At 41.9% G+C, this 20955-nt stretch overlaps 1 long non-coding RNA gene across 1 annotated transcript in view; it reads right to left on the reverse strand.

Annotated features, from left to right (window-relative positions):
• Positions 1–2750: 2750 nt before the first annotated feature.
• LOC125485405 overlaps positions 2751–20955 on the reverse strand; it is a 23014-nt gene continuing 4809 nt past the window's right edge. Inside the window, exons 2-3 of the long non-coding RNA XR_007264140.1 lie at positions 7793–7873; positions 2751–4949 (exon numbers count right to left, since the gene is read on the reverse strand). This is a non-coding gene — a long non-coding RNA (uncharacterized LOC125485405). The remainder of the gene's footprint in view (positions 4950–7792; positions 7874–20955) is intronic.

The raw sequence follows: 20955 nt of genomic DNA on the forward strand, positions 1-20955 counted from the left end.
TCACATATCTCATTGAGAATCAAACATCAAAGTATTGTCATGAATATTGTAGCCACAGTTAGATAGCTTTATCAGGGAGGGTCATAGAGATGTACAGCACAGAAACAGACTGTGATGTCTAATTTATCCACTTAGATGCTGAAAATGTTAGTATCAATCACCTACGCTTCCCTAGTACATGAAGGGTACGCTTGGCATGCGGATTTTGTAGAAGCATTCCTGTGGATCATAATTGACCATTGTCACTTGTAGGAGTTTCCTCACTCATTAAACTTAGGATACCCTAGTAACTAAGGTTTTGGAGTAGATCTGTCGCTCATGTTGTGGGTGTTGAACCAGGCGGGAAAACACACCATCGCTTCATCAGAGGCTGCACGGAGGATGTTACCAAGCACGGTAGCGAAACGTCTGCGGAACAACAAACCAGCTCGGCGAGCCAACCAACCTCAATACCCTAGTAACATTACAGCAGGGAGGCATAGACTGGAGAGAAGTACAAGTACACAACCACCCTTTCAGTCCATAAGCTTCCACAAATTACATAAAAGGCAATGAGAAGACTTTGTTTTTATCACAACAGTGCCTATAATAAAGAGCCTTTGAAAAGACCTGCGCGTTCTGCCAGGTGGCAGTGATGTGTAGGATTAATCAAAGGTTCAGTGATATCTGTTCAGTTGGCGGTGTAATTTCACCAACTTGTAATGGAGGAATTGAGACATTTCTGTTTTGTCCATTTACTGCGACTAGCAGTATTAAGAATGATTGAATATTGATTGTATCTTTCCAAATGTGGATTTGATTTGAAGAAATCATTTTCAAAACTGTGTAACACCAAAGTGAAGCAACGGTGTCAGACATTTTTACTTGAAATATTGAAAACATCACAACAGGCACAACATTAAAACATTACGGTTTTAGTCTTGCTTTTCCATGAGCATATAAGTATAAGTAAGCCCATTAACAGCATATGAATGGATCGTCGGGTTCTCATGCTCAGTTTTATTCCAAGCTACCCTCTGGAATAGCAAGTATCCATGTAGGCACGTCAGGAAAATGGAGAACAGACACAAGCTATGGGGATAACAGGACAACCATTCTGTTATATATGGAACTAGGAATATCGATGGAGTTAAAATGTTTGCAGGGCCGGACAAGGGTAACGCCATTGACAAGGTACACGTGGATCTCGAGAAGACGTTTGATCGATGTCAGACATGAGAGAAGTTATCGGACATGGTGTGAAGGGAACAGTGGCAACACGGATACAAAGTTGGCTGAGTGGTAGAAAAAAAAGAGTAGTGGATAATGGTTAATGGATATTTTTCAGGCTGCAGGAAGTTTCGTATTGGAGTTTCGTGGTGGGAGGTATAGGGGCCCTTGTTTCTCCTGAAAAATATTTTGTGACCAGGGGACAACTTCAAAGTTTGCATATGAGGCTAAATTTGGAACAACTGTAAATTGAGAGGATGGTGACATCTGGTCAACTGGGTAGATAACTGGCAGATCAGGTTCAACGTGCAAGGTAATGCACTTTGGTCAGAAAAGACAATACAAAAGAGGTATAACTCTAGAAAGGAACAGAAGGACCTGGGTATGTATACACATATGCACAGATCATTGAAGATGGCTTGCCACAGATGTTTTTCCCCGATTCCTATATACACCAGTTTTGCTCGGGCTTCCTTTTGCCATATTCAGTCAAATGCTACCTTGACATCAAAGGCAGTCACCCTCATTTCCCTTCAAAAAATAAAGTTGGCAAAGATGATGCTTTGCCAGCATTTCAACACATCACCATGTTACACAGAGACAGCATTACAATATTTTGCTGCTGTAGTACAACAAACAACTTAGTTAAACCATTGTACCACTTGCAAAGCAGTTAGCTTTTCTGTTAACTAGAGGATTTTCCATGTTAAAACATCGAAAGAGATAAAAGCAGTTGTAGAAAATGAAAATCTGAAAATAAGGGTTTTTCAAAACTTAATTTGCAGTGTACTGCGATAGCTTTCAAACTGTAACTCAATTAATTTCAATATTATGTACATATTGTGTCAAAATTACAGATTAGAAATCACAGCTCATATCAAAGAGACTGCAGCTTCTAGTCGGAATACATCTGTTCCAGTGAAACAAATTAAAAACAGCAAATTAACAAAGCTGTTCTTGTCCAGAAGCTATACTTAACGTGACTAAAAATGTTTTCCAAAAATTAATTGCATAGCATAAAACCCTGACCTTGACTGAGAGATAGCATTTGTGTCCCTGAACTAAATCAACCCATGTCTTCAATGCTGATCACTAAGCCAGTGTCTCTTTGTTTACTCAGCCTGTTCAGACACAAATTTTGGAGTAGCTAAGACTTGAACTCAGGCCCTCCTGGCTCAGAAGCAAGAACACCAACGCTATGCCACAACAACCCCCGAAGCTCGTGATCCTTGCGGAAGGAACAGGCATGTGGTCACTGGGGAATGAATAAATCGTGCTCAGCTTTGATGTTTCCCCACAGAAAATCAGCAGCTGATGGCCTAAGTTCACTTTTTAAGAATGGGGACTTAATTAAGATACTCAAGGATTTCTGCTTTCTATTTGCTATCATGAGGAAGCTGTCTAAGCAAAGGACAAAAATGGGCAAAATGAGAAAAACAAAGCAATTGAATAATTTTGACCAATTACTCCCCTTGACATGAATCCACCGCTCAGCAGAAGGTGATATTTACCACAAAGAGGAGACATGAGAGAGAGAAGCATGGAGCTATGTTAAACTGTATTAGTTTCACAATTTCTAACATCAACACTGGTGGCCATTGGGCAGCATTAATACAGTATCCAAATGGTCACCAAATTCACTATAATAAATTTTAAATCAAACTATCAACTTTCAAAGGCAAAATGTGGCTCCACAATAAATTCAATAAGCACAGTTTTTTTGGTGGGGGTTAGAGAAATGTTCATGAATGCAGTGGGTCACATTGTTGTGGGAAGAATTTCCAGTTTCCACAATGTAATTCTCTTTATCATTCAGGATTAGAAATTAACATGACAGACAGCAGGCTGCAAGAACACAGCAAGCCAGGCAGCATCTGGAGGAAAGGAGAAGTCACCGTTTCGGGAATTACCCTTCTTCAGGGTTGGATGTGGGGGTAGGGTGAGCTGCAGATGGGGGTGTGGGGGCCGGCGGTTGTGTGGGGGAGAAATGGTAACAGAGTGCTGGCGATAGGTGGACACCAATAGTAGGTATGACCTGGTTGGTCAATGGGAGGGATTAATCCGGTTGTCCCTTCCAACTACCAGTCAGTAGGTGGAATGGAGGGGAGGAGATGGAGCTGGAAAGGGAGCAAGGGGATGGGTGGGAAGGTTGTTTGAAATTAGAGAACTCAATGTTGATTCCACCGGCTGTAGGGTGTCCAGGTGAAAGATTAGGTGGTCTGAATTGCTTCAACACTGGAACAGGCAGAGGACAGATATGTGGGGCAGGGAGGGAGGGAGGGTTGAAGTGGCCAGTGACCAGGAGATTAGGCTGGCCATTACAGGCCAGGCGAAAATACTCAGCGAGAAGGTCACCTAATCGACATGTGGTCTCACCCCTGTACAGAAGACCACATCGGGAGCACCAGAGCCAATAGAATAGGTTGAAGGAGATGCAGGTGAAGCTCTCTTTCACCTGGAAGGACTGTTTAGGGTCCTAGACAGAGGTGAGGGAGGTGCTGTGTGGGCAGGTGTTGCATCTGTTACAGTTACAGGGGAAGGTGCTGAGGGAAAGGGGGATGTGGTTGGAGTGGTTGGTGGGCAGTGTCGTGCAAACTAAGGAGTGGCAAAGAGAATGGTCCTTGTGGAAGGCAGACAAGGGCGGGGAGTAGAAGATTTTCCAGGTGATGGGGTATAATTGGAGCTGGCGCAAGTGTTTGAGGCTGACACGTTGGATGCAGATGCTGGTGGAGTAGAAAGTGAGGAGTCGGAGGTCCTACCTTGGTTTCCAGCATCTGCAGTTTATTTGTCTCTTAAAAATTAACATGCCAAATAAAAAGTCTCCAACTCCAAATCTGGCTGCTGCCCAAAATTCTTCAGCATGCTAGCAGAATATATGGTGAGGTAGTGATATTTTCTGGTATTCTGGTGAGAATGGTAAACGATAATTGACTGCATTCTATTTTACGTTTAACTGGACATTTCAATATTGAGTTATCATCTATGTATTCTACAGTGCAATATTTTCCCAGACTCAAACTAGAAAATATTTCAATAAGTGACAAATAACTGAGTCAACTTTGAGGGAGATCATCATTACACATTAACTACACAAAGATGACATCATTACAATACCTTATTACTCAAGGCCATAACCTGAAATTGGAGTTTAAATGACCGATAAACATGGCTTAAATTATACTTGCAGTTGCTGATGTCATCTGTACCCCTTGATAAGTCTGTTTCCTTGTCATGTTGACATCCATTACTGTATTTTTAAAATCTCCAGAAAATCAATCATGAAGTATTACTTGGCTCCAGGCCTGTAGACAACATCGTCCTCTGTCACAAATGAAGTTATGTCACTGGTCTCTGCTCCCTCACAAAGCGATATCTTGTTTGGTGGTTTCTTTATTTTTGACTGCTTCCCAGCATCCTCATTGGTAGTACTGTCTTTGTCGTTTTCTTCATCTACGATGTGGTCACTTTCTGCGTAATTGTTAGCACATCCTTCCAAAGTACAGCTTCGACGTGGCCTGGAATGCTCATTCTCTCCTTTATCCATTCTCTCTCTCTCCTTGTCCCGATCACCATCTTTCTCTTTGTCTGCTGTCGCGATTCACCAAGTTTCTTCCTCTGTCCTCTCACGGCTTGGCCTCCGTGAACGGTAGACAGTAAACCTGGGCCTCAGTCTTCTGAATTTAATGCTCAATTCCAAGAAAAATCCAGCCACTCCAACAACCCCAAAACATTACCAACGGCTGGGGAAGAAATGACAAAGAGAAGCAGATTACAAAATTATGTTCCCAAAACAGTACATTCCAAATATGTACCTGTCCATTTAGCTGAAAGCCAGCAGAAAGAAGAACAAAAGGAGAAGAACTGCTGTCTATCACAATGACAGAGCTTGCCAGTTGAAAGTCGGCATTTTCGCCCGAGTCCAAGTATAGTCAAGGTGGAAGTCATCCAGGTTTGATCTGGTTGAAACCAAGAGACAATTTACTTTTCCCTTCTTCTATACTGATAACTACATCACCTCCATTCAGCTTCATCTGTGACAAACAACTTTGCCAAATAAAGGACTTGTTTTTTTTCTCATATTCCCTTGCAAACTGTGCATGCCTACACTGCACTCCATCCAATACTGCATTTATACTGTAATTGAACTTCACTGATGCTTACCACAGACTGATTAGCAAGGGAATCAAAAGGTTATGAGGAGAAGACAGGAGATTGGAATTGAGAAAACAGGAGAATGGAGTTCCAAAACATATCAACCACGATCAAATGCTGGAGCAGACTCGATGGGCTGAAAGGCCTAACTCTGCTCCCATATCTGATGCTCTTATCATCATATTTGTTAATAAAAAACAGACCTTTGCCAAATTATACTCACCACCTAGACATGATCAGGTAGCTTTGATCCCACTGTCATTCAATAGGTCTGGAGGAAATTATTCTATTAAATTCAATGAATGTTGTACAGTTTAAATCATACTTAGATTTGAGAACAGATGAGCAGTGTTATGTTGTCACCTGTCATCAGTCAGTTTGACAGCATCCTTAATTCAGTTGGCAAGCCATTGATTAATACCTCGTTTCAACGCTGCAACATGCGGATCAAGCTAAAATTTTGAAGGCATCTTGCATTGCGAAAGATGTCATCCTTCACAGGACATGTTTAAACAAGAGCCTGGCTGCCTCAGGTGTACATTGAAGATCTGATGGATATGTGCAAAGAGTAGCAGGGAGTTCTATCCTGGCCATCGTTCTTCCCTCAAATCAACACTACCAAAACTCGATGAACTACACACCTCATTGCTATTTGGAGTCATACAGCACGGAAACAGATCTCTCGATGCGATCAGTCAATGCCGAACATAATCCCAAACTAAACTAGTCCCACCTGCCTGCTCCTGGCCCATATCCACCTCCAAAACTTTCCTATTCACATACCTATCCAAATGTTTTTTCAACGTTGTAGTCGTGCCCACATGCACCACTTCCACAGAGAGTTCATTCCACACACAAACCACCATTTATGTAAATAAAAATGCCTCTCATGTCCTTTTTAAATATCTCTCCTCTCATCTTAAAAATGTGTCCCCTAGTCTTGAAATCCCCCACCTGAAGGAAATGACAACTACCATTCACTCTATCTATATCCCTCATTACTTTATAAACTTCCATTAGGTTGGGTCTCAACCTGCTCGGCTCCAGTGAAAAAGGTCCTATCCACCCCTTCTTTATAACTCAAACGTTCCATACCTGGCAACATCCTGGTAAATCTTTTCTGAACCCTCTTCAGCTTAATAACATCCTTCCTATAATTGGGTGACCAGAACTGGACCCAGTATTCCAGAAGAGGCCTCACCAATGTCCTGTACAACCTCCACATGACTTCCCAACTCCTCTACTCAAAGGACTGAGCAATGAAGGTTAGTTCAGTGCACATTTAACTGGATAACAGTGACCTCATTTTTGAACCAATTCCTAATATCTAAATATTTTCCAACTTTACTGAGAGATGCAATAAAGGTAGTACATCAATGCACATTCCTTCTTTCTAACTGTGCTGAAGAGTCTATCCTTGAACTTCCCATGAAGGAACTAACTGGAAGCCTGCCATCTCATGACTAAAATAGTAGGCTCGTTTTTGCTAGGTTGAAAGTGAGATTATTCTGCTTTACACAAGTCTGTGTTAGGTGATCTCTGATCCTCGGCACCCTCAGTTAGAGCATCACTCTATATGTCTTTTAAAAACAGGATATGAATTTTACCTGAATTGATTGTAATAAAGACGTTCGAGAGCTGAATCACCAATGTAGTGGAATCGCAAGAAATCAAGAGATTTTTTTTCTCAAAGGCAGAGGTTGACTGGCAGTACTATGTTTATCCAACAATTAATGCAGTGACCTTCTTTTCCTCCCTCCAATTTTACCCCCACCCATGATTCCTGCTGGGATGAAGCTCTGTAGATGATGGAACTTGTTATCAAGACAGCCTTAACAAAGTCAGTAGGTTATTCAACCACTGGGGTCATTACAAATGGTTCTGCTTTTACTGATGCACAAACATGCTAATTACTCACTGGTACTCGATACTACTCAATCTGCATTACAATAAAAACGCAAAGAACTAAGGACGCTGTAAATCAGGAACAAAACCAAAAATGCTGGAAAAGCAACCGTCAAGGAAAAAATGTTTTCGGAGGAAGGGTCACCAGTCCCGAAATGTTAACTCTTCTTTTCCTTCACAGATGCTGCCAGACGTGCTGGGCTGTTCCAGCAACGTTTGTTTTGTTGCATTACGATAAAGTTCATAAATTCACTCGCCTTTCAAATTTACGAAGTTAAATAAGCTTGGGCAGAATTCAGTGGAATTTTCTGCTTTAAAGGTGTTTTGTTACACTACTTAGCTCAGTTTCAAAAATACTTCAAACGAGTCAGAAGTACAAGCCGAGAAGTTTTCAGCTGCACTGATCACTTTTCTACACAATCCCCGTTTATGTCAGTAAATCGATTTTTGCGCATCCTATAAAATTCTGCACAATTGCAAACATGTTTCCGAGTGCTATTTTAAAAAATCTATTTCAAACACTTACAGCCAGAGCACAGCCTTTTGAAAAGAACTTGGTCACAGATTCAGCATTTGCAGCAAATCCAAATACACCAACTGTTGAGACCTGAACAGAATAGGCAGATAAAAATAAACAAGAATGAACATCAATGTACTTTATCAAGTTAAAAATACATGGAGACAGCTAAAAAACTAAATCAACCTTGGCATTACTTTAAAGCTTCTGGAGGCATTACATCAGTTTCAGAAATTCCGCGCACTGTATCTCAGTCGTCCGTAAAACTACAATACTGCGTTGTAATTTTGAACATCAAGCAAGAAACACAATATAAATATAATTGAGTGATTCTAGGATGCGACTAATGTGCATTTCAACATTGTATTCTTAATAATTATGTTTTGAAACAAATTCCATCTCTGAATATGCATGTGAAGTATTTGGAAACGTTTCCTTTAGGACTGGAAATAGGAACTCACCTCCAAAACTAAACTATTATAAACGTAACCAACGACACAAACAAAGTTCAACAAAGTGTTCACAAGTTTGTGATAATTAAAATCATAACATTTAGCGTTAATGAGTTTCTTTTTAACAACAATTTGTATTAATGTAGTGTCTTTAATGTGCTAAGAAATCCCAAGGTGCTTCACAGGAAGTTAACAAAATTTCCTCTGCAATGGAGTTTGTCAGGAAAACAGGGCAAACAATCAAAAAATTTCACAGCCGAAATCAACAAGAGTATTTTTCAGTTGGAATCAAAGGGAACGTTCCTAAACCACCACTGCCTCTCCAGCCAATTTTACCCTCAAAAAAAGAATGCCAGAAGCAAATGGTAACCAAAGTGGAGACAGTACAATGCTCCAGGTTTTGAAATATCAGGCATTACAAAATGTGAACGCTGTAATTATTGAACAACGTACATGATAGAACATAAGAGCTCCAATTCAGGAATCTAAGACTTCAGCCAGAGAGTTTGTCTCAAGTAAATGTGGGGACAAAGTGCAAGGTGGATCAATACAAAATTTTAGTGATGTCCAGTTCTTTGCGATAAGATGCATCCTCATTTGATTCACATTTCAACGCCTGTGCCAACAGTGTTTATAAAAGACTGATTTTTTCAATAATGATCCATACGGGTAGGAGAGTTTCCAGTGAATATTACTACCAAGCAGCCTAACCTCTTTATTCTAGAAAATAAGTAACAAAGCAGCTGGATCAGTCACTGACTCTAATCCAGACTGATTTTATCTGCATCTCTCACCATAATGACAGGTCTTCTAAAAATAATCATCCTTCTTTCAAGCAGTGTTACATACTTTACAAGTATTTTGTCATCGGCCTATCTGGAACAAACACACTTTAAGGCCAGTTAAGTGAATGAAAATTGTCTAAATTTGTGTGGCATTCAAGTAGCTAATGATCTATTTTAGCAAGAGAAAGTACAATTGGTAAAGGAGGTCTGCTGCAATTTAAAAACATGATCAGCGGAATTGGACACCACCTCAGAAGAATTTTCAAGCTTTTACTTTTTAGCTACTCTTTTTCTGATGAGTCACTGGTCCAGAAGACCACACCTCATAGACAAATCCTGTGAGGTCACATACCAACTATCGGTACATACTGAACGGCATTCCTTCCACTGTTGTTGGCTGGCAAGTACTCTCGTGCATTAATGAACTATATTTTAACTGCTGCTTTTGAGAGAAGAAAAATTGAATGGGTCGAAGAACGAGCTGGAATTCTCCAACCCTGCCTGTTTCTCTCATCATCTCTGGAAAAAAAAACAGCAATGATATTCACAGAAGTCAGATCTACAGTTTTTACTACTGCTGAAGATTCAATTCTGCCATTAAATTCTTCCTTCTTTCATTCAAGCAATGCTTGATAAGTGACTCCTTAATTTTTGAACAAACTAACTTTTTCACTGGAGTGGAGTGATAACAGGGAAAAAAAAAGATATCTGAAATTCACTGAAAGGGGGTTTAAAAAGAGGGAAGCGATTCCCTCTCCACACCTCGTCATAACACCATTTCAGTTTCAAAACGTAGTTGAAAATACGCAGCATTTAATAAATTAGTAGATTAATTGGGTTCACTGGAGTCCTACTTGTGCTTTGACCTTAGCAAGATATAGCTTAACACAGCTTAACATAGCATAGGATGAACTTAGAGCATGGGTCAGTACTTGGAACTACGATGTCGTGGCCATTACAGAAACTTGGGTAACTCAGGGACAGGAATGGTTGTTGGAAGTTCCAGGGTTTAGATGCTTTAAAAAAAATAGGGAGGGTGAAAAAAGAGGTGGGGGAGTGGCATTGCTAGTCAGGGCTAGTATAGCAGCTACTGAAAGGCAGTTCGAGAATGATATGTCTACAGAGTCAGTTTGGGTTGAGGTCCGGAACAAGAAAGGAGCAGTCACTTTGTTGGGGGTTTTTTACAGACCCGCTAATAGTTGCAGAGATGTGGAGGAGCGGATTGGGAGGCAGATACTGGAAAGGTTGTAGTCATGGGTGACTTCAACTTGCCAAATATTGATTGGAAACATTTTAGTTGTAATAGTTTAGATGAAGCAGATTTTGTCCAGTGCATTCAGGAAGGATTCCTGACACAGTATGTAGAGAGACCAACACGAGGAGAGGCCATTTTGGATTTGGTGCTTGGCAATGAACCGGGCCAAGTGTTAGACCTGTTGGTAGGAGAGCATTTTGGCGGGAGCGATCATAATTCTGTTACTTTTACAATAATCATGGAAAAGGACAGGTACATACAGCAGGGTAAGGTTTATAATTGGGGGAAGGGTAATTACAATTCTGTTAGGCAAGAACTGGGTAACATAAAATGGGAACAGCACTACGGAAATGTGGAGATTGTTTAAGGAATGCATACTGCGTGTGCTCGATATGTTTGTCCCTAGCAGGCAGGGAAGATGCAGTCAAGTGAGGGAGCCTTGGTTCTCAAGAGATTTCAAACGACTGGTTAAGAGGAAGAAGGATGCTTATGTATGGTTTAGGAAAGAAGGAACGGAAAAGGCTCTCGAGGGATACAAGTTATCCAGGAAGGAGCTGAAGAAAGGTCTTAGGAGAGCTATAAGGGGGCATGAGAAAACCTTGGCAGATAGGATCAAGGAAAACTCCAAGGCTTTTTACACATACATGAGGAATAAGAGAATGACCAGAGAAAGGGTAGGGCCAATCAAGGATTGTAAACGGAATTTGTGCACAGAGCCTAAACAGATAGGAGACGTCCTCAATGACAAGTGTGAGGTGATACATTTTGGAAGGAACAACTTGAAATCAGAGTACAAGGTTAACGGAAAGATTCTTGGCAGTGTGGAGGAGCAGCAAGATCTTGGGGTTTATGTCCACAGTTCCCTGAAAGCTGCCACGCAGATGGATAGAGTTGTTAAGAAGGCGTATGGTGTGTTAGTTTTCATTAATAGAAGGATTGAATTCAAGAGCCGTGAAGTTATGCTCCAGCTGTACAAAAGCCTGGTTCAGCCACATCTGGAGTATTGTGTCCAGTTCTGGTCGCCTCATTACAGGAAAGATGTGGAAGCGTTGGACAAGGTGCAGAGGAGATTTACCAGGATGTTGCCTGGAATGGAGGGAAGGTCTTATGAGGAAAGGTTGAGAGCGCTAGGGCTTTTCTCATTAGAATGACGAAGGATGAGAGGTGACGTGATAGACGTGTACAAAACGATCAGAGGTATAGATAAAGTAGACAGCCAGAGACTTTTTCCTCGGATGGAGGTAGCTATTACGAGGGAGCATAGTTTTAAAGTGAGTGGAGGGAGATATCGGGGAGATGTCAGAGTGATTGGGGCGTGGAATGCATTGCCAGAGAGGGTAGTGGAGTCAGCCTCATTAGGGGCATTTAAGCGGCTATTAGATAGGCATATGGATGATAGTATAAGGTAGGGGTGGAGGTTAGATAGACCTGAGCATTCAGGTAAAATTCCGGCACAACATCGTGGGCCAAATGGCCTGTACTGTGCTGTACTGTTCTATGTTCTATGTTCTATAGCTTCGAAAACTTCAAACATTGCAATGTCGACTTCAAATGGCACATTCATGACCAGGAATCCAAACAGTTTGGCAATCTTTACAATTATTTTAGTATCAAAGACAATAATATGGATCCAGGCAAAGGCAGGTCGTAGATCTTGCTTCATCATTCAATCATTTCTAATATATTCTAAGATGCTAAACTATAAACCTCAGTTTGGAAGGGAAGATATTTACCTGTGATCTGGCTCGCATGTTTGTCAACAGCACGGCTTAATGACAGAGCACAGTGAAGCTGTAATGTCCAGCAGACGGCCTTACGTGCACTTATATGGCAGCTTTAGCGTGCACCTCTTAATTCAAAGTTACTGATAATTTAGATGGTTTTCTGCACTAAATCACAATATTCCTTTGTTACTTACATTGCTAAATGATTGGATCATGCATTTTTTTCAACTGCCAATAAGACAATTTATTTTGAAAAGTGTGCAACTTGACAGTAAATAAAACATATTTCATAAAGTGGTGAACAAGCTTACTGTAAAACTGGTTTTACTTATTGACTGTAAACCAACTTGATGCCCTGAGGATGTGACAAAGGGCCATACAAAATCAATTACTTTTGTTTTTTGACTCAATACCCGAACATAATCTTTAGGTATGTTCACAAACCTTAATTTTTAATCTGTGTTCCATTTCAGAGAGATGGAGCTGAGCAAAACAAATTAGGAACAATCTGCTGAGATGAAAGCAATGTCAAAATTGTTATTTAACCAAGGAATGAGGACTAAGTAGTGTTCAGTCATTTTCTTCAATAGGGTCACATGGAAATGGCAGTTCTAAGATGGTGAGATGTGTTATTGATAACTCAAACCTCGATGGCACTCGTTGAATGAACACTTGATGCTTTATACTGGAGGGCTGTAGGATAATTGTAATGGGTATCAGCAATAACAGAACTACAGCACAACTAAATGACAAGAGCAGCTTTGGGAAAGGTTGCTAATGCCAAGATAATTTTGACTGGGGGATAAACATTCTGAAGTACATTTTGTCCCCTGCAAAAGAAGAATTGCTAAATTAAACCCAATATGAATACTTGCAGTTCAAACACAATGGTGGTTGGCTCAAGAACTACTTACCAATTATTTTGAATTAGCTACGGTATAGAATTGTTCTATGGATCAAGACCTTCAAACCCAATTTTGCCAACATTTTACCAATGAATTACTGAATCTGGGTAATGCTGGTACTCCCATTAGTCCACAGACAGATTGATTGGTTCCAGATCTGTCCCTGATAGTGTTATCCGTTTGTTTCTCAGTTGCTTCTCGTCACAATATTAGTAATCAAAACAGAGGCAAAATTGAAGGTTTGACTGGAAGTCCACTTGCTGCAATCCAAGTTTAAACACATACCAAAATGTTTTCTGAGGAAGGGTCACCGGACGCAAAATGTTAACTCTGTTTTTCCCATCACAGATGCTGCCAGACCTGCTCGCTTTTCCAGCAACTTTGTCTTTGTACCAAAATGTTTGAATTGATTTGAGTCTCTGAGAACCTGAGTAGCACATTTGTGAAATTGCTAGATCCAAAATTGCTATGCTATAATTTAGGGTTGTTTGCATGCTTGAGCTGTCAGGAAAATGACATACAGTGTAGTTTTCTGGACTCCATTTTGTACTTCACAACATCTGAAAATGATCTCTAACAAATGCATTCATAATTGTGCATGAAAGCAATAATTGCAAAATGGGGTGGCATGGTACCTCAGTGCTTAACACTGTTACCTTGCAGCGCCAGGAACCCGGGTTGAACTCCAACCTTGGGTGATTGTCTGTGTAGAGTTTGCACATTCTCGCCGTGTCTGTGTGGGTTTCCTCTGGGTGCTCCGGTTTCCTCCCACAGTTCAAGTACGTGCGGGCTAAGTGGATTGGCTGTGCTAAATTGCCCAGAGTGTTCAGGGAGGTGAAGATTAGGGGGATGGGTCTGGGTGGGATGTTCTGAGAGTCAGTGTGGACTTGTTGGGCCGAAGGGCCTGATTCCGCACTGTAGGGATTCTATGATCTATGATTACACGCTACTCTTGGAAAGTAGAAAACTGATACAGTCATTCAAATATTGCCCTAATTGTTAATGGAAACTAAGCACAGTGGGTAGGGGAGCCACCTCTTATTGGAGTTTTGTTTGTGGTTTCATGAGGATTATTGTTTAAAGAGGGTCTGTCAAAATGAGTCGTATTAAAAAGATCAAAAACAGAAAAACCATTTTAAAAAGAAGCATGGACAAACTTCAGTCTTCGAAGCAGCATCTTTAAAGTGACAAACGAGAAAGGTGAGCTGTTAAAGAACGAATTCAGAACTAATGAAATATCATTAAGCATAATGGATTCAAAACTTCTCAGAAACAAGGCAGCAATCAACTAATAAGTGTGTACTAAAGACACAAAAAAATGCACTCAGTGGCAGCATTCACATCGATCATACGAGTTTCGATTGATAGATTAATTGTCACATGTGATACAGTGAAAATAGAGTAAAATACAGTGAAAAGCTTTGTTTACGGGCAGAACAGGCAGATCATTGTAAGCAAAGAATGTACAGGACGAAAAGACTTCGACACCGAGTCCATTCATGAGTCTGACAATGGCCGGGAAGAACCTGCTCCTGAACCTGCTGGTGTGTGTGTTCAAGCTTCTGTACCTTCTGCCTGACGGAAGAGGTTGTAGCAGATCATTACCGGTGTGCGACCGGTTTTTGATGGCAGCCTTTCCGCGGCAGCAAGTCATGTAAGTGGATTCATAACCAAAATTTTCATTTAACTCAAAAGATTTTGATAGACAACAAATTTTTCTTCGCATAAAGCTTTAATATATGCAGAAATCAATATTTAATTCATGGATTTGTTCTGATTTATTATTTTGTGCAACTTCACTTTTTCCATATAATTTTTTCCAAGGACATCATGCTCCTAATTCCATATAGCAGATCAGCACAGAGAAAATCTAAACTGTATTTAAGAGGAATAACAGATTTTTAAAGCTTGAACTCGACGCAGAAAATTACTATCTTTTCATGAGAAACTATGACGAGATCAACAGTTCTATACAAAGGATATAGCTTCTGAAGGAAAAACACAAAATTAACCCAGATAACTGACATTTTTCATAACGTATGACAAGGAATTAAAATTAATTAAGACTTATCAATTCAATTAAATTGATTGAACAAAATTTTTTTCAACAGTTTGAATTGTTGGCAGGCAAATTTACTGCACAGCTAAACATATTACATGAACATGTTAAGAAGTCAGACTATTGATACGAAAATCATGAAGGATCATCCAGAGAGGTCAAGCCTGTCAGTTACTGCTAAGAGTTGAACATACTCATGCCATTCATAATTTATTACATAAGGAGGGTCTTGTCCAGTTTCTTTCTGGACTGAGAAATATTAACCAGATTCCACACAAGGGTATTAACTATTCTATGGGTTTCAATCCAGAAAATGGTTTCAAGCAACTTGTTTCAAATTTAAGTAACTAGAATTAGTGCTGAATATTAATATTTTAAGTATTTCTAACAATGCAGATTATCAGGCCTGCAAAATAGGTTCTGTGCATCAGTTCACCAGCCCATGACACTTTCTAAATCATTGTTAGTTGGACTAGAAAGGTGGCAATGATCAATCAGCAACAAGATTTCTCCTTGTGACATATTCTCTTTTCATTCATTCTTTTCTGCCACTAAGCTTTCTAAAATCCTCCTAATTTCAAACCTTTCCATTGCTGCTATTTGAGACTGTAGGTAGTCTTCACTTGGCATCAACACAAACCGGAATGGATTTGCATCACTCAAAATCATTTGAATAAGAAAATACTCATCAAGAGTTTGAGACCATAAGACATAGGAGCAGAATTAAGCCATTCGGCCCATCGAGTCTGCTCCACCATTCTATCGTGGCTGATATGTTTCTCAATCCCATTTTCCTGTTTTCTCCCTGCATCGACTGATCTCCTTATCAATTGAGAACCTACGTGTATCTGTCTTAAATAAACTCAATGACTTGGCCAGCACAGACCTCTGTGGCAATGAGTTCCACTGATTCACCAACCTCTGGCTGAAGAAATGCCTCCTTGTCTCAGTTCTCAGGGTCGTCCCTTCACTCGGAGGCTGGGCTCTCAGATCCTAGTGTTTTCTCTTCGTGGAAACATCTTTGCTGTGTCCACTCTATCTAGGCCTCCTAGCATTTTGTAAGTTTCAATAAGATCCCAATTATCCTTCGAAATTCCATTGAGTGTAGAAACAGAGACCACAAAAATCTCTTCATATGACAAGTCCTTCATCCCCAGGATTATTCTTGGAAACCTGCTCTGGACCCCCTTCAACACCAGCACATTCTTCCTTAAATACGGAGCCGACAACTGCTCACAATATTCTATGGTCTGACCAGAGCCTGAAACAGCCTCAGCAATATACCTCTGCTCTTGTATTCTAGACTTCATGAAATAAATGCTAATATTGCATTTGCCTTCCTGACTGCCAACTGAAACTGCATATTCACCTTAAGAGAATCCTGAACGCAAATTTCCGAGTCCCTTTGTGTTTCAGATTTCAGCAGGTTTTTCACTGTTTACAAAATAGTCTACGCCTCTATTCTTCCTGTCAAATTGAAGATCCGCACACTTACCCACATTGTATTTCATCTGCCACTTCTATGCTCACTTGCCTTGCCTGTCCAAGTCCTTCTGCGGACTCCCTGCTTCCTGAACACTATCTGTCCCTGCACCTATCTTTTGTATAATCTGCAAATTTAGTAACAATGCCCTCCGTTCATTCGTCCAAATCATTAATGTATCACGTGAGTAGTTGTGGTCCGAACGTGAACCCCTGCAAAGTCCATGAGTCACTGGCTGCCATCCTGACAAAGACACCTTTACCCCTACTCTCTGCCGCCTGCCAGTCAGACAATCCTCTATCCATGCCCATACCTATACCTGCCCCCGACACCGTGGGCTCTCATCATATTTGGCGTTTCCCTGTGCAGCACCTTGTCAAAGGCATTCTGGGAATCCAAACAGATCATGTCCACTAGCTCTCCTTTGTCTAACTCGTTATCTTGTCAAAGAATTCTAACAGTTGTCAGTCATGACTTCCCCCTGTGGATACCCATGCTGACTCAACTATAAATTTACCATACATTTCCAAGTACTCCACAATCTCATCCTTAAAAATGGACACTAAAATCTTACCAACGACCAAGTCACGCTAACTGGCTGATTGTTTAAGAAAGAGGGAGGCAGAAGGCCAGAAACAGAGGCGTTACCTTAGCCAATGACTCGACAGTCTCCTCAGCTATCTCTTTCAGAACTCTGCAGTTTAGTCCATGCGGCCATATGATTTATCTGCTTTCAGACCTTTCAGCTTCCCAGCACCTTCTCCTTAGTGACTGCCACTACACTTGCCTTTGCCTCCTGCCCCTCTTGAAGTTCTGGAATTTAGCTGGTGTTTTCCACAGTGAAAACTGATGCAAAGTACCTATTCAGTTCCTCCGCCATTTCCTTTTTCCCCCATTATGACTTCTCCAGCCTCATTTTCCAGCAGCCAATGTCCACTCTTGCCTTTCTCTTACCTTTTAGATATCTCAAAAAAATTATTTTGTAGTTGAAGCTAGCTTCCTGTCAAATTTCATTCTCTGCACTTTTATTGTTTTTTAATTATCCCCAACTGCTTTTTAAAAGGCTTCCCACTATTCTTCACCACATTCTCTGCTTTTATGCTGTTCCTACTTTCCTTGTCAGCCATGGTTGCCTCGTCCTCCCCGTACACTTCACCTGACGAAGGGGCAGCACTTCGAAAGCTTGTGATTTCAAATAAACCTGTTGGCCTATAACCTGGTGTCATGCGACTTCTGACCTTTCATTGTGTTTCTTCTGCCTTGGAATGCATTTCTGCTGTCGCTCCCAAATTACCCCCAGAAGTGCCTGCCATTGCCACTCCACCATCTTTCCTGCTAGGCTCCCCTTCCAATAAACTCTGGCTAGCTCCTCCCTCATGTCTTTTAGAGTTATCTTTACTGAATCGTAACACTATTGCATCTGATTTCAGAACTCTCCCTCTCAAACTGCAGGGTGAATTCTATCATAATATGGTCACTGTGTCCTATGGCTCCTTCACCTTAAACTCCCTAATTAAGTCTGCCTTATTTCACCATCACCATATCCAGAATTGTATGTTCCCTAGTGGGCTCCACCTCAAGGCTGTTGCCAAAAAACCATCATGTATCGATTCCACGAATTTCTTTCATTGAGATCTGCAACCAACCTGATTTTCCCAGTCCACCTGCATTTTGAAGTCCCCCACGATTATTGTAATACAGCAAACCTTTCATTATTAACAGGCACCTATGGGACCAGGAGTGTGACAGTTGATCAAGATGTCCACATAATCAATGTAAAAATACACACTGAGCAATAGAAATGTAATGCGAGGGTTATACTTTATTTACAGTTTAAAATCAATAATACAACTTTGTCTTCAATAAAACTGAGCCTTCTCACTCGCACCCTTAACTGACTACTCAGACATTGCAGAGATCACGAGAATACAGTAAACATCCAGTATTTCAGGTATATCATTTTTGCCAGTCTGTCGAGTAGGCTGCTTTATAAAGGTGCGGTTAAAACAACCTGCTGTGGTACTTAAGCACTTTGGAACATCAAAATCTGACTTTCACCAAATGACTCAATTTTCGAAGCTGATTTGAGTAAAACGCGAATTTCAGTGAGATAAGCACTTTGGAACACCCAAATGGTCATTCTCACCAAATGACTCAATTTTTCATGCTGGTTATACTAAAATGCTTACTTCAGAGAGATAAGCACATTTGTACATCAAAATCTCCCTCTCACACAGCGACTACGTCTGTCTCTCTCTCTCACACACATCTCGACTACCTCCAATTATCTCTCTCTATCACACACACAGATGACGTCCATCTCTCTCTCTCACGCACACACAGACACACAGAGACAGGTAGACAATCTCCATCTGTCTCTCTCACCCAGACACACACACACACACAAGCAGAGAGACGACCTCCATCTCTCTCTCTCTCTCTCACATGCACACACACAGAGAGACGACCACCATCTCCATCTCACAGAGAGACACGACCATCATCTCTTTCTCTCACATAGACACACACACAAAAAGAGACGAACTGCACCTCTCTCTCACTCACCCAGACATAGAAGCAGACTCGCACACACAGACTACCTCCATCTCTGTCTCTCTCACACAGACACGCACGCGCACACACACAAAAACACAGACTACCTCGATCCCCTTCTCCGACACAGACACACCAAACGACACCACCGCCATCCGTCTCTCGCACAGAAACACACGCACAGAAACTACCTCGATCCTTCTCTCTCCGAGAAGCACCACAGAGAGACGAACTCCATCGCTCTCTCTCACATGGACACAGACACAGAGAGACAACTTCTATCGCTTCCGCCTGCACAGGCACACACAGAGACATCTCCTCCATCCCTCTCTCCCACACAAACACACAATCAGAGAGGCTACCATCATCCCACTCTCTCACACAGACACAGACACAGACACACACACAGACTACCTCCATCCCTCTCTCTCACACAGAAACACACACAGAGAGGGTACCTCCATCCCTCTCTCCCACACAGACACACAGACACACACACAGACACACACACACACACACACACACAGACAGAGACTCCCTCCATCCCTCTCTTACACAGACACAGAGAGAGCAACTCCATCCTTCTCTCTCACACAGACACAGACCGAGAGACTACCTCCGTCACTCTCTCTCGCACAGACACACAGTAGCACACACACAGAGACTACCTTCATCCCTGTCTCTCACAGACACACACACACAAAGAGACGACCTGCATCTGTCACACTCACACACACAGAGACCCCCTTCATCCCTCTCTCCCACACAGACACACACACAAACAGAGATGACCTCTATCACTGTCTCCCACACAGACACACACACACACACAGACTACCTCCATCCCTCTCTCACACGGACACATACAGAAAGACTACCATCATCCCGCTCTCCGTCACAGACACTACCTCCATCCCTCTCTTTCACACAGACATACACACAAAGACTACCTCCAGGCCACCCTCTCATGCACAGACACACATACAGAGAGACTACCTCGATTCCTCGCTCACACACACACACACAGAGACTACCTCCATCCCTCTGTCCCACACACACAAATACAGAGAGACGACCGCCATCCCACTCTCTCACACAGACACACACACAGAGGCTACCTCCATCCCTCTCTCCCACACAGACACAGAGACTTCCTCCATCCCTTCCTCTCACACAGCCACACACACAGAGAGACTGCCTCGATCCATTTCTTTCACAGAGATGACCTCCATCCCTTTCTCCAACAGAGACACACACACACACAGACGACGTCCATCCCTCTCTTTCAAACAGACAGACACACAGAGAGACTACCGACATCCCTGTCTCACACAGACACTACCACCATCCCGCTCTCCCCGCAGAAACACACAAAGAGAAACTCCCTCCATCCCTCACAGGCACAAAGAAAGAGAGACTACCTCCATCCCTCTCTCACACACACACACACACACACACACACACACACACACACACACGACCTCCATCCCTCTCTCATTCAGACACACACAGAGAGACTACCTCCATCAGTCTCTCTGTGGGAGAGAGGGATGGAGGGAGTCTATCTAAATCCCTCTCCCACACAGACACACACACAAACATAGATAACATCCATCCCGCTCTCCCAGACAGACACACACACACAGACTACCTCCATCACACTCTCCCATACAGAGACACCACATCCAATCTTCTGTCCACTCAGAGACTACATCCATCCCTTACTCCCACACAGACACACACACAGAGAGAAAGTACCTCCATTCATCTCGCCAACAGAGAGACTCCCTCCATCCCTCTCTCACACAGACACACACACATACACACACAGAGACTACCTCCATCCATCTCTCCCACACTGACACACACAAAGAAAGACTACTTCCATCCCTCTCTCCCACACAGACAAACACGCAGAGAGACTACCTCCATCCCTCTCTCTCACACAGACACACA

Source organism: Rhincodon typus, chromosome 18 (genome assembly GCF_021869965.1).
Source record: "Rhincodon typus isolate 14 chromosome 18, sRhiTyp1.1, whole genome shotgun sequence".
In the NCBI taxonomy this organism is placed as follows: Eukaryota; Metazoa; Chordata; class Chondrichthyes; order Orectolobiformes; family Rhincodontidae; genus Rhincodon; species Rhincodon typus.